Source organism: Pseudonaja textilis, chromosome 16, assembly GCF_049901715.1.
Source record: "Pseudonaja textilis isolate UNSWEBS1 chromosome 16, rPseTex1.2, whole genome shotgun sequence".
NCBI classification, from domain to species: Eukaryota; Metazoa; Chordata; class Lepidosauria; order Squamata; family Elapidae; genus Pseudonaja; species Pseudonaja textilis.
The window spans coordinates 1,651,304-1,662,297 of NC_142005.1; positions in this window are offsets into that span (position 1 = coordinate 1,651,304).

A 10,994-nucleotide genomic window follows, 5' to 3' on the forward strand; every position below is an offset into this window, starting at 1 on the left:
CGCTAGGGGGCAGCCTTCGATCACCCTTGGCTGTTCAGGAAAGCTCAGTGGAGTAAGAGAATTGGATGGGGCACCACCAGGAAACTCTAGGAGCTATGCTGGAGTAACTAAGAGAATTGGATGGGGCACCACGTGGAAATCCTAGGAACTACACTGGAGTAGGAGAATTGGATGGGATACCATGAGGAAGTCCTAGGAACTACACTGGAGTAAGATAATTGGATGGGGCACCACCTGGAAATCCTGAGATGGGTTCCTTGGTTGCATGCAACAGAAGAGCATAAGAGCGTTGGAAGGGAATTCTGGGAGTTGAAGTCCACAAGTAGTAAAGTTGCTATACTTTAGCCACAGCTTTAGATAATCTCAAATTTTCCTTTAAGCTCCACTAGGGGGCAGCCTTCGTTCATCCTTGGCTGTTCGGGAAAGCTCAGCCGAGCAGGAGAATTGGACGAGAGCACCACCAGCAAATCCTACAAACCACGTTGATCTGGGTTTAAGGAACTCTAAGCTTTTCCTTTCTGGAAAAACAATCCAGCTGTGTGTCCTGTACTGTGGGCAAACCAGGGTCTGTTTAAGGATGGTTTTAGGTGTTGGCTTAAGTTCATTCCACGTAGTGCAAGGCCATTTATCCGAACCAGATCTAACGAGTTGTATGAACGCAGCCAATAGGTTTGACTGGGGGAAGCCAAGCAGATGGGTTCACAAAAGCAGTCCAGTGGTGAAAAAGTACTGGTTGAAGATAAAAGAATCGACTAGAAGAGATGACAACACAGCAAATAGATCGGAAACCAGAACTATTCTTATTAGAGATGATAGCGGGGAAACATAACAAAAGATTCATATATTTAATTATACATATAATAACTGCAGCTAGAATCTTATACGCAGAAAACTGGAAAAGTGAAAGGACTCCCACGGAGGAGGTAATAAAAAAAAACATTAGAATGTGCATTAGAACTGGATAGACTTACAATGGACAAAGAGAAATCAGAGGGCTACCTAACATGGGATATACTGTATAATTGGATAAATAATAAGATGCAGAAATTAGGGTGGAATGATGAAAGAAGAAGAACAAAATAAAAATAAACACAAAGATAGGGGAATATGTAAGAATAAACAACATAAGAAATATTATTGAATTGTATGTGAATATAGTATAAACCTGCACAAAATAAGAACTGTAATAGTGTATTATGGTAGAAATGAGCAAATAATACCATAGTTATAATCTGGATGTATAACACAACGTAGTCAAAAGAGATTATACTGTATGATAGTTGTAACTAGGATATATAATAGGATGGGGTGGGAAAGGGGGATTTGATGTAACCACTACACAATGATGTATAATTGGAACTGTTATGTATATATTAAGGAAAAATGTACAATAAAAATATTTATTAAAAAAAGCAGTTTCCTGCCCTTGCGTTTGGTCTTGGTTAGCATCTACCTTTTCTTTTTAGTTTTAGTGGAGGCAGTCCTCGACTTATGACAGGATTGTTTAGCAGCTGTTCAAAGTTACAATAACCCCTCCCCACTCAGGATTCCGGGCACTTAACCCCATTTAAAGCACGAGTCTCGAGCCAAATTTCCAAAACTTCAAAAGGATTTATTGGGAGTTAGAAAGTGCAGCATTGCCTGGGTGTATCGTAATTTGTAATTCGTATTCTCCAATGATGGCTCCAAAGAGTCATCAATCAGGCTGTCCAGTTAGAATTTTGCACGGCAGAAACTTCGGTCACCTAGTTACTATCTTTGAAAAACTATGTATGGAATGCACTTTCAGTTTGCAAGCTGCCACACTGCTCTTTTGAACCCCTTTCCCCACCCCTTGCCTAAAATGGGGCAAAACTCTCTTGACAAATGTCTCGCTTAAGAACAGAAACTTTGGGCTCAATTGTGGTCGTAAGTGGAGCCCATTAAAAGCCACAACTGAACTGCTTGTGGCTTTTAAATTCTCGTTAAGGATTCTGCCTGCAAATGCCTTATTTAGTTAGTACGTTCACCGACTCCTGCCAAGCTCCAGATTTTCCTCCCACACTTAATTTGAAAGCCGACCAGGATTCAGGGTTCCGGCCGTTACCCCCATTTAAATCCTGAGTCTCGAGCCAAACTTCCAAAACTTCAAAAGGATTTATTGGGGGTTAACATGTCCAGCACTGCCTTGGTGGAGCCGACTCTGAGACACACAATCCATTGTCACCCTTGACCCTGGTTTTCCCTCCACTCCCCAGGTGTATCGTAATTCATATCCTCCAATGGGACACCTCCATAGCCCAGATTCATCAATCATGCACTCCAGTTAGAATTTTGCGTGGCAGAAACTTCAGTCCCCTAGCTACTATCTTTGAAAACATTTATGGAATGCACTTTCAGTTTGCAAGCTGCCCCACTGCTCCCCTCTCCCTTTCCGTTGCCAACTCTAAAAAGACCAGAGAAATATTTTATGAATTGACACCCCGGTTCTGGCAACTGGGGGCAGGGCCCTCCCTGATATCCCAGGTCCCATGGTTGCAATTTATGACCATTTTCTGCCACCCTCTTCCCCCACCAGGGAGGCAATGGGCTCACTTAGTGACTGCTGCAAAAACGGGTTGCTTTGCATGGGTCTCAACAACCGTATTGAGCAGGCTCTGCAGGTAGTCCTCAGCCTACGACCACACTGGAGCCCAAAATTTCTGTTGCTACATGAGTGTTATTAAGTGAGTCATGCCTCATTTTATGTCCATTCTGGCCACAGTTGTTGAGTGAATAATTGCAGTTTTTCGGACGGTTGGTAAGTGAATGTGGCTTCTCCATTGACTTTGTCAGAAGGTCACAAAAGAGGATTGTATGATGCCTGGACACTACAACCAAACCGCCATAAATACGAGTCAGATACCAAGCGTTTGAATTTTGAACTCGTGACCCTGAGGATGCTGCAAACAGCCATTTTTCAGCAATGGGGCAACTTCAAACGGTCACTAAATGAATGGTTGTAAATTGAGGACTTCCTGTCTTATCATCGTAAGTCAAGGACTATCTGTAAAGCCATTTCTCCCCCCCAAAAAAAGTATTACGCTGGTTCTGCTAATGGGTTAACTCAACAACCAGGTTACATGTTGTGTGAATGCAACGCCCGAGTTCTGTTTTCTTGTTCTTCACACAGGAAGGTGGGGAAAAGGGTGATTTTATAGACCCATTTTTGAGTATCAATTTAGAATAGAATAGAGCTGGAAGGAAACTTGGAGGTCCTCTAGTCCATCCCCCTGCTCAAGCAGGAGACCCTATCTATCCCATTTCTGACAAGTGACTGTCCAGTCTCTTCTTAAAAACCTCCAGTGATGAAGCGCCCCACTTCTGGTGGCAAGCAGTTCCACTGGATAATTGTCCTCACAGTTGAGAAGTTTCTCCTTAATTCCAGGTTGCTTCTCTCCTTGATTAGTTTCCATCCATTGTTTCTTCTCCTGCCTTCGGGTGCTTTGGAGAATAATGACACCCACCCCCTTCTTTGAGGCAGCCCCTCAAATATTCGAAGGCCACTATCATGGTCTTCTATAAATGCTATAAATGTTTTGTCTTACATATTGGCAAAAAAAAACAGAAAATAAAATACAGGCTGAATAATCACGACCTTGCTGATGATTCAAACTCTGTCAAGGACCTTGGAGTATTCATCCCTAATGACCTAAGTGCTAGAGCCCACTGTAACTCCATAGCCAAAAAGGCATTAAGAGTTGTTAACCTAATCTTATGTAGCTTCTTCTCTGGTAATATCACACTGCTAATTAGAGCATACAAAACCTTTGCTAGACCAATACTCGAATACAGCTCACCAGTCTGGAACCCACATTACGTATCTGATATTAGCACAGTTGAGAAAGTCCAGAAATATTTCACAAGAAGAGTTCTCCACTCCTCTACTCGTTGTAGAAGACCTTATGCCACCAGACTCGAAATTCTAGACCTAGAAAACCTAGAACTACTCCACCTTCGGTCCCATCTAAGTATAGTATATAAAATCATACATTGCAATGTCCTACCTGCCAATGAATACTTCAGCTTCAACAATAACAACACAAGAGCAAACAATAGATACAAACTCAAGGTTAACCGCACCAAACTTGATTGCAGGAAATACGACTTCAGCAACAGAGTGGTCAATGCCTGGAAGACTCTACCCGACTCTGTAGTTTCTTCCCCAAACCCCAAAAACTTTAACCTTAGACTGTCTCCTATGGACCTCACCCCTTTCCTAAGAGGTCTGTAGGGGGTGTGCATAAGCACACCAACATGCCTACCGTCCCTGTCCTATTGCTTCTTTTATTTTTCTTATATGCATCCATTTCATGTATTCATAACTATGTATATACTTATACCTATTATCTTGTAAGTGATTGACAAATTGAATAAATAAATAAATAACCCCCCCCCCCCCAGTTCTTCTTTTCATCCAATTGGACATACCCAATTCGTGCCACCATTCCTCATATGTTTTATCCTCCAGCTCTCCTGCTTGGGTGGGGGGAGGTTGGACTAGATGACCTCCAAGGTACCTTCCAGTTTTGCTATTCTGTTATTATTGTGTTATTCAAAAGTTTTGGGAGCTTCATCCCTGGAGGCTTTCAAGAAGAGATTGGACTTCTATCTATCAGAAATGGTGTAGGGTCTCCTGCTTGGGCGGGGGTGGGGGGCTGGACTAGATGACCTACAAGGTCCCTTCCAACTCTGTTAATCCATACCTGTATCTTTGTTGCTCTTCTCTGCATGTGAACTATTCCAGCCTCTCGTGCAGAACTTCTGGGATGCTCTGGGACTATGTGCCCCCACGGGCCCACCCTCCCCCAACCCCGTTCCTCTGACCATGGGCAGAGTTCTCTTTCCCTTCCTATCGGATGGCTACCGATGACTTCCTTCAGGTTCAACTGCTCCTTTGATCTTCAACACTCCCTTTCGGATAACATCCGGCTTCTGAGGCCAGCCTCTCCTCCTTTCGTCCTTCCCCTTCACCCCACAAACACACACACACACCCCTAAAAACAACAACCCCTTTTTTAAATAAATAAAATGATAAATGAATCCTCCACTCTGCTCCATGCTGCCAAACCAGGCCGGGAGTAGCCTCCCAATTGCATCAAAGGTAAAAATAAACTAATTCCCCCGCCCCCCGACTTCTGATGCTCGGGATCATATTAATAGTCGAGCTGCCAAACACACAGCCGGATCCTTTGGGGTGCATCCACCGGGGGTGGCATGCAGGAATGCCAGAGATCTGGAGATATTTCTTTGTCTCTGCTCCATCTGTGATGCGTTCTCAGCCGCCCATCACCCGGGGATACCTATGTGCCCAGCTGGGAGGTTGCCACGGCAACCGTGCACATGGAATGGGGGGGCGCCGAAGATGGAGGAGGAGGAGGAGGAGGAGTGGACACACAGGAAAAGAAAGGGTGAACGGAGGATGGAGGGATGGAGTTTTTCCCAAGAGACAGGTGGGCATACTTTTGTCTGGCCATAGCGAGATTAAAAAAGGGAGTTAAATGCTTCCTTTGGTTCCTGGTTTGTGCGGTGCCGGTTGCACATGGCGCATGGGGCAAAGGCCAGTCTGGGTGAGCTGCTGGACGAGGGTCAGTCTGTCCAACGAGACCCCTTGACAGCTCTTTTGGGAGAAGAAAGCCAGAGAGGTAACAGAATAACAGAGTTGGAAGGGACCCTGGAGGTCTTCTAGTCCAGCCCCCGGCAAAAGCAGGACACCCTATAGCTGGGGTCTCCAAACTGGGCCACTTTAAGACTTGTGCACTTCAACTCCCAGAATTCCCTAGCCAACGTCGCTGAGTGACCTCCGGGGGACCAGACAGCCAATGCGGACAGAGTGGGGGGGCATAAAATGACCAGGGTTCTTCCATGGGAAGAAATATCCTGTTAGAAAAGGTTGACCCTTCTTCCCACATACAGGTAGTCCTTGACTTATGACCACTATAGAGTCCAACATTGCTGTTGTTAAGTGAGACAGCTTTATTTGCAGCCGGTCAGAAGGTCGCAAAACCTTGGGACGCTGTAACAACCGTCATAAATATGAGTCAGTTGCCAAGTTTTTTTGCCCACACCACCACGGGGATGCTTCAATGATCATGAGTGTGGGGGAAAACGGGTCGTAAGTCACTTTTCCCAGTGCCATCATAACTTCAAACGGTCACTAAGCGAATCATTGAGCACTACCTGTAATCATCCTCCAAAGTCTATCCAAATTGGGGGGGGGTTTCAGAGCCCTTGATCTGGATTCACACTCAGGACAGAGTTGGGGGTGTGTGAAGAAAACGCTACCCTGTCGCTGCTTCAACCGCTTCGGCTCACTGTGGCTCATCGTGGGACCGCCCGCAAATAGTCCCAAAGAGCTCCCAATGGCCAACTTGAGAAATCCCGACCACAAAACATGGCTTGCAAGGCACGTGGTCTGATTTTGTGGACTTCCCAGAGCAAACAAGCCAGAGATGTTGGAACTTTGAAGGAAGAGGGTATTTTTAACGGGGAACCTTTATTTATTTATTTGTCCAAAGCTTTCAATACAATAGAAATAAGAATAAACATGTTTAAATATAAGAAATAAGAACTAATAATTGGGGACAATAGGACAGGGACGGTAGGCACAATTGTGCGCTTATGCATGCACAATCTTATTTGGTTCGCTGTGTGGGAAGAAAAAATAGGCTATTGATCTATCGGATTCAATAAGGCCTTTGGATGATAGCAGACCCCAGAATAAAAGAGACACGAACCAAAGTTTTAGACGGGATGATTTCAAAATGTACCAGAAATATTTGTAATCCTGCCGAGCTGCTGTTGTGATTGTGACTGTGATTTTTGCAAAGTATGTCGTTTTGAAAACCATGAGAAATAGGGAATAGAAAGTAGGTGATAGATAGAGGTTTGAGATGTACATGGGTATATGTGGAGAACAGAGAAGTAAGTTGTGAAATGCGTGCAGAAAAAGTATTAAAAAAATGCCTTGGGATGTGTCCAGGGCCACTGGCCATGGCTACTCCTTGCCGGACTCAGCCATGTCAATGGACCTCATTGCAACGAATTGTTGATATAAATTGTGTTGTGACGGCTGTTCATGTTCCAAATTGCTCATGAAATAAGCCTCTGATCTTAAAGTGGGATTTATTGCTTGTGGTTTGTCTGTGTTCCTCTTTTACTGAATTATTTTTATGACAGCTGAATTTTATATATTTTTTTCCCGTGGCAGAACTGAACTCCTCGTTCTTCTGCCCACAAACCATCTTCCTATCGTTTCCCACTCCCGCCAGCAGCCTGATTGGGGGGGAGGGGGAAGCTGGCGGGGTTGTCACTCTTGTTAAATTCATGAGGACAGCTACCCTCACCCCCCCCCCCTTGCTGGCAGGACTCGCACTGCCTGCCTCTCCCTGCATCACTCAGGCGCTTTGGTACTAAAATAGCGCGATATAAAAATAACCTCGCTAACAGAAAAAGCATCCAATTCCGGCTGCAGGTTGCTGTGAATATATCGCAGTACAGGTGATCCTCGACTTACGACCATTTGCTCAAGCATCCATTTGAAATTGTAACGGTACTGGGGAAAAAAAAACTGACTTATGGCCCGGTCCTCGCACCCATGACATCTGGCAACTGGTCGCAGCATCCGGGATCTTTGTGACCAGCCTTTGTGACCTTCTCCCAGCCAGTTTCCGAGACACCAAGTTATCAGTGGGAGAAGCCACATTCGCTTAATGACTTCATGCTTCACTTAACCACGGGGCCCAAAAAAAAAAAAGGTTGTCAAAATGAGATGTGGCTCACTTAACAATGGCCGTGCTTGAGGCTGTGAGCTTCCCTCCATGACCATGGTGATTTGCTTAATGACTACAGCCAAAAAAAATAAAAAAAGATAATCGGTCACAATTAAGTGAATGGCTGCCTTGTTTAGCAATGGAAGCTCCTAGCCTGATTGTCGTCGTACATCAAGGACTACCTGCATAGGACGATGATAGTATGGGCCAAAAGTTTTGGATATAGTATAGATTTGGATAAATGGCAAAAGCTTTGAGAGAGAAATGGGAAACTGGCAATGGCCTCATCCTATAAGGAAAATCTCTATAAAATGTTCTATAGGCGGCATCTGTCATGCCCCTGGTGGAGACTGACTCCGAGGGAGAGGAGGAACAGCCGACAGGGAGCGGGAGTGTGGCTCTGGAGGTTGTGGAGGAGGCTGGGAAGGTCACAGGCTGGCTGGGCACTCAGAGGAAGACCCAGGCCCATCCCCGCTCCATCCTAGGGAGGAGAGGATAAGGGAGAGATGTGAATAGCATGGTCTATGGGGGAGGAAAGGGCCCTGATCCCCTTCATGGGCTGCAGCTGTGAGGACTGTTTAAAAGGACGGACATGCGTATGGGCCAGTGCTGGAAACAAAGCATGGAAATATCTCTGGTCTGTCGTTCCTCTCTGAATTTGGCGTCCTTCCCAGTGTGTGTTTCGATATCTGTGTAGGTCTTCAAGCCCTTATCTTGCCTGGTTCCCTTAATTGCTTCAGTGTGGTTTGTGTTGTTTTTACTCTATATAATTTATAGGCATTTTTAGTTTAAACAACATTTCCTCCTTTTCGTAACTGCTTGTGGGGGAGTTTTTTGTCTCCAATCAAGGATATTTGGAGCTAGGAAGCAAAGGAATAGGGGCTTCACCTGTCTTTGTATCCCACCCTGGGTCATCACAGCAACTGCTGCCGGTGAGACTAGGTAAAATGTATAAAAACATGTCCCCAACTTGTTGGAAATGTAAACAATTACATTACTGGTACATATTACCACATGTGGTGGAAGGGAAGACTGTGCTGGAAGAAAAGGATTAAATTTCTTTCCTTCCAATACAAATCCATTATGGAGAACTCTGCACCAATCATTTGTTAGGCAAATTTTTGAACCAAGTTTCATGACATAAAAATAAATATATTTTTGCACTGAAATGATGAAAACTACTGCAATTTAAAAACAACATAAGTTGAATGACAACATACATTATTGTTTATGTTAACTTAATGCAAGAAATCTTCCTTTCTTTAAAGCTAAACCTGCACTCACCAAAAGCCATTCCAATAATGGAACATTTCAAAATAAGACAGAAAATCCCATGTAGAGTCTGCTGCCGCTTAGCAGCCCCCTTCTCCTCCTGGGTTTCTGTGAAATATGTTATTATGTCAACTTCCTGAAGCAATTCCAATTAACATATGATACAGTGGTTAGTGTTTAACCCTGGTTTATTGAACAAGCATGTTATTGTTTGCACGTAAGTTTAAAGTAGAAGAATGGGTTGCACACTAACTACAGGCATCATAGTGTTTAAGGCAGAAAGGAAATCATTATTCAACTGTATAAAGGCAAGGAAATTTTGGACTCAAATACACACGTGGCTAGAAAAACATATAGATTTCAAACCAGAATTGTTTTTACATAGAGGGTTAAGATAAAGGAACAATAATATATTTAATATTACATGTTTTGACGGCACCAGGAATCATATCCACGCAGCAGTGGGAGATCGAAAACACCCCGTTAGAGGATGAGATGGTAAGGAAGATACTAGACTGTGAAGAAATGGACAGAGTAACACTAAAAATAAAAGATAAAGGAGATACAGAATAATATTTAATATGGAATAGGTTTATCATTGGTTAGAAACATGAGGTAGAAGACGAAAGAATCAGGTGACGGAAACCTGGAAAGAGACGCTCTATTATTGGCAGAGGAATGTAAGTATTAGAACTATAGAGGAGTTGTGATATTAGATGAGGGTCAGAAATTGTTGTACAAAAATTGGTATATATATAAATTTGCATATATGTTAATTTGTTTTTTTACTTCAGTTTTATGGCAATTGGAATGCCATGTCTAAATACACCGTGTATTCAATTCCATCTATATACGCCGCTCAAAAAAATAAAGGGAACACAAAAATAAGACATCCTAGATCCGAATGAACGAAATATTCTTATTAAATACTTGGTTCATTACATAGTTGAATGTGCTGACAACACAATCACACAAAAATGATCAATGGAAATCCAATTTAGCAACCCATGGAGGTCTGGATTTGGAGTTACACTCAAAATTAAAGAGGAAAAAAACACTACAGGCTGGTCCAACTTTGATGTAATGTCCTTCAAACAAGTCAAAATGAGGCTCAGTAGTGTGTGTGGCCTCCACATGCCTGTATGACCTCCTACAACGCCTGGGCATGCTCCTGATGAGGTGGCGGATGGTCTCCTGAGGGATCTCCACCCACACCTGGACTAAAGCATCCCCCAACTCCTGGACAGTCTGTGGTGCAATGTGGCATTGGTGGATGGAGCGAGACATGATGTCCCAGATGTGCTCAATTGGATTCAGGTCTGGGGAACAGGCGGGCCAGTCCATGGCATCAATGCCTTCGTCTTGCAGGAACTGCTGACACACTCCAGCCACATGAGGTCCAGCATTGCTTGCATTAGGAGGAACCCAGGGCCAACCACACCAGCATATGGTCTCACAAGGGGTCCGAGGATCTCATCTTGGTATCTAATGGCAGTCAGGCTACCTCTGGCGAGCACATGGAGGGCTGTGCAGCCCCCTAAAGAAATGCCACCCCACACCATTACTGACCCACTGCCAAACCGGTCATGCTGGAGGATGTTGCAGCAGCAGAACCTTCTCCATGGCGACTCCAGACCCTGTCACGTCTGTCACATGTGCTCAGTGTGAACCTGCTTTCTTCTGTGAAGAGCACAGGGTGCCAGTGGTGAATCTGCCAATCTTGGTGTTCTCTGGCAAATGCCAAACGTCCTGCACAGTGTTGGGCTGTAAGCACAACCCCCACCTGTGGACGTCGGGCCCTCATACCACCCTCATGCAGTCTGTTTCTGACCGTTTGAGCAGCCACATGCACATTTGTGGCCCGCTGGAGGTCATTTTGCAGGGCTCTGGCAGTGCTCCTCCTGTCCCTCCCTGCACAAAGGCAGAGGTAGC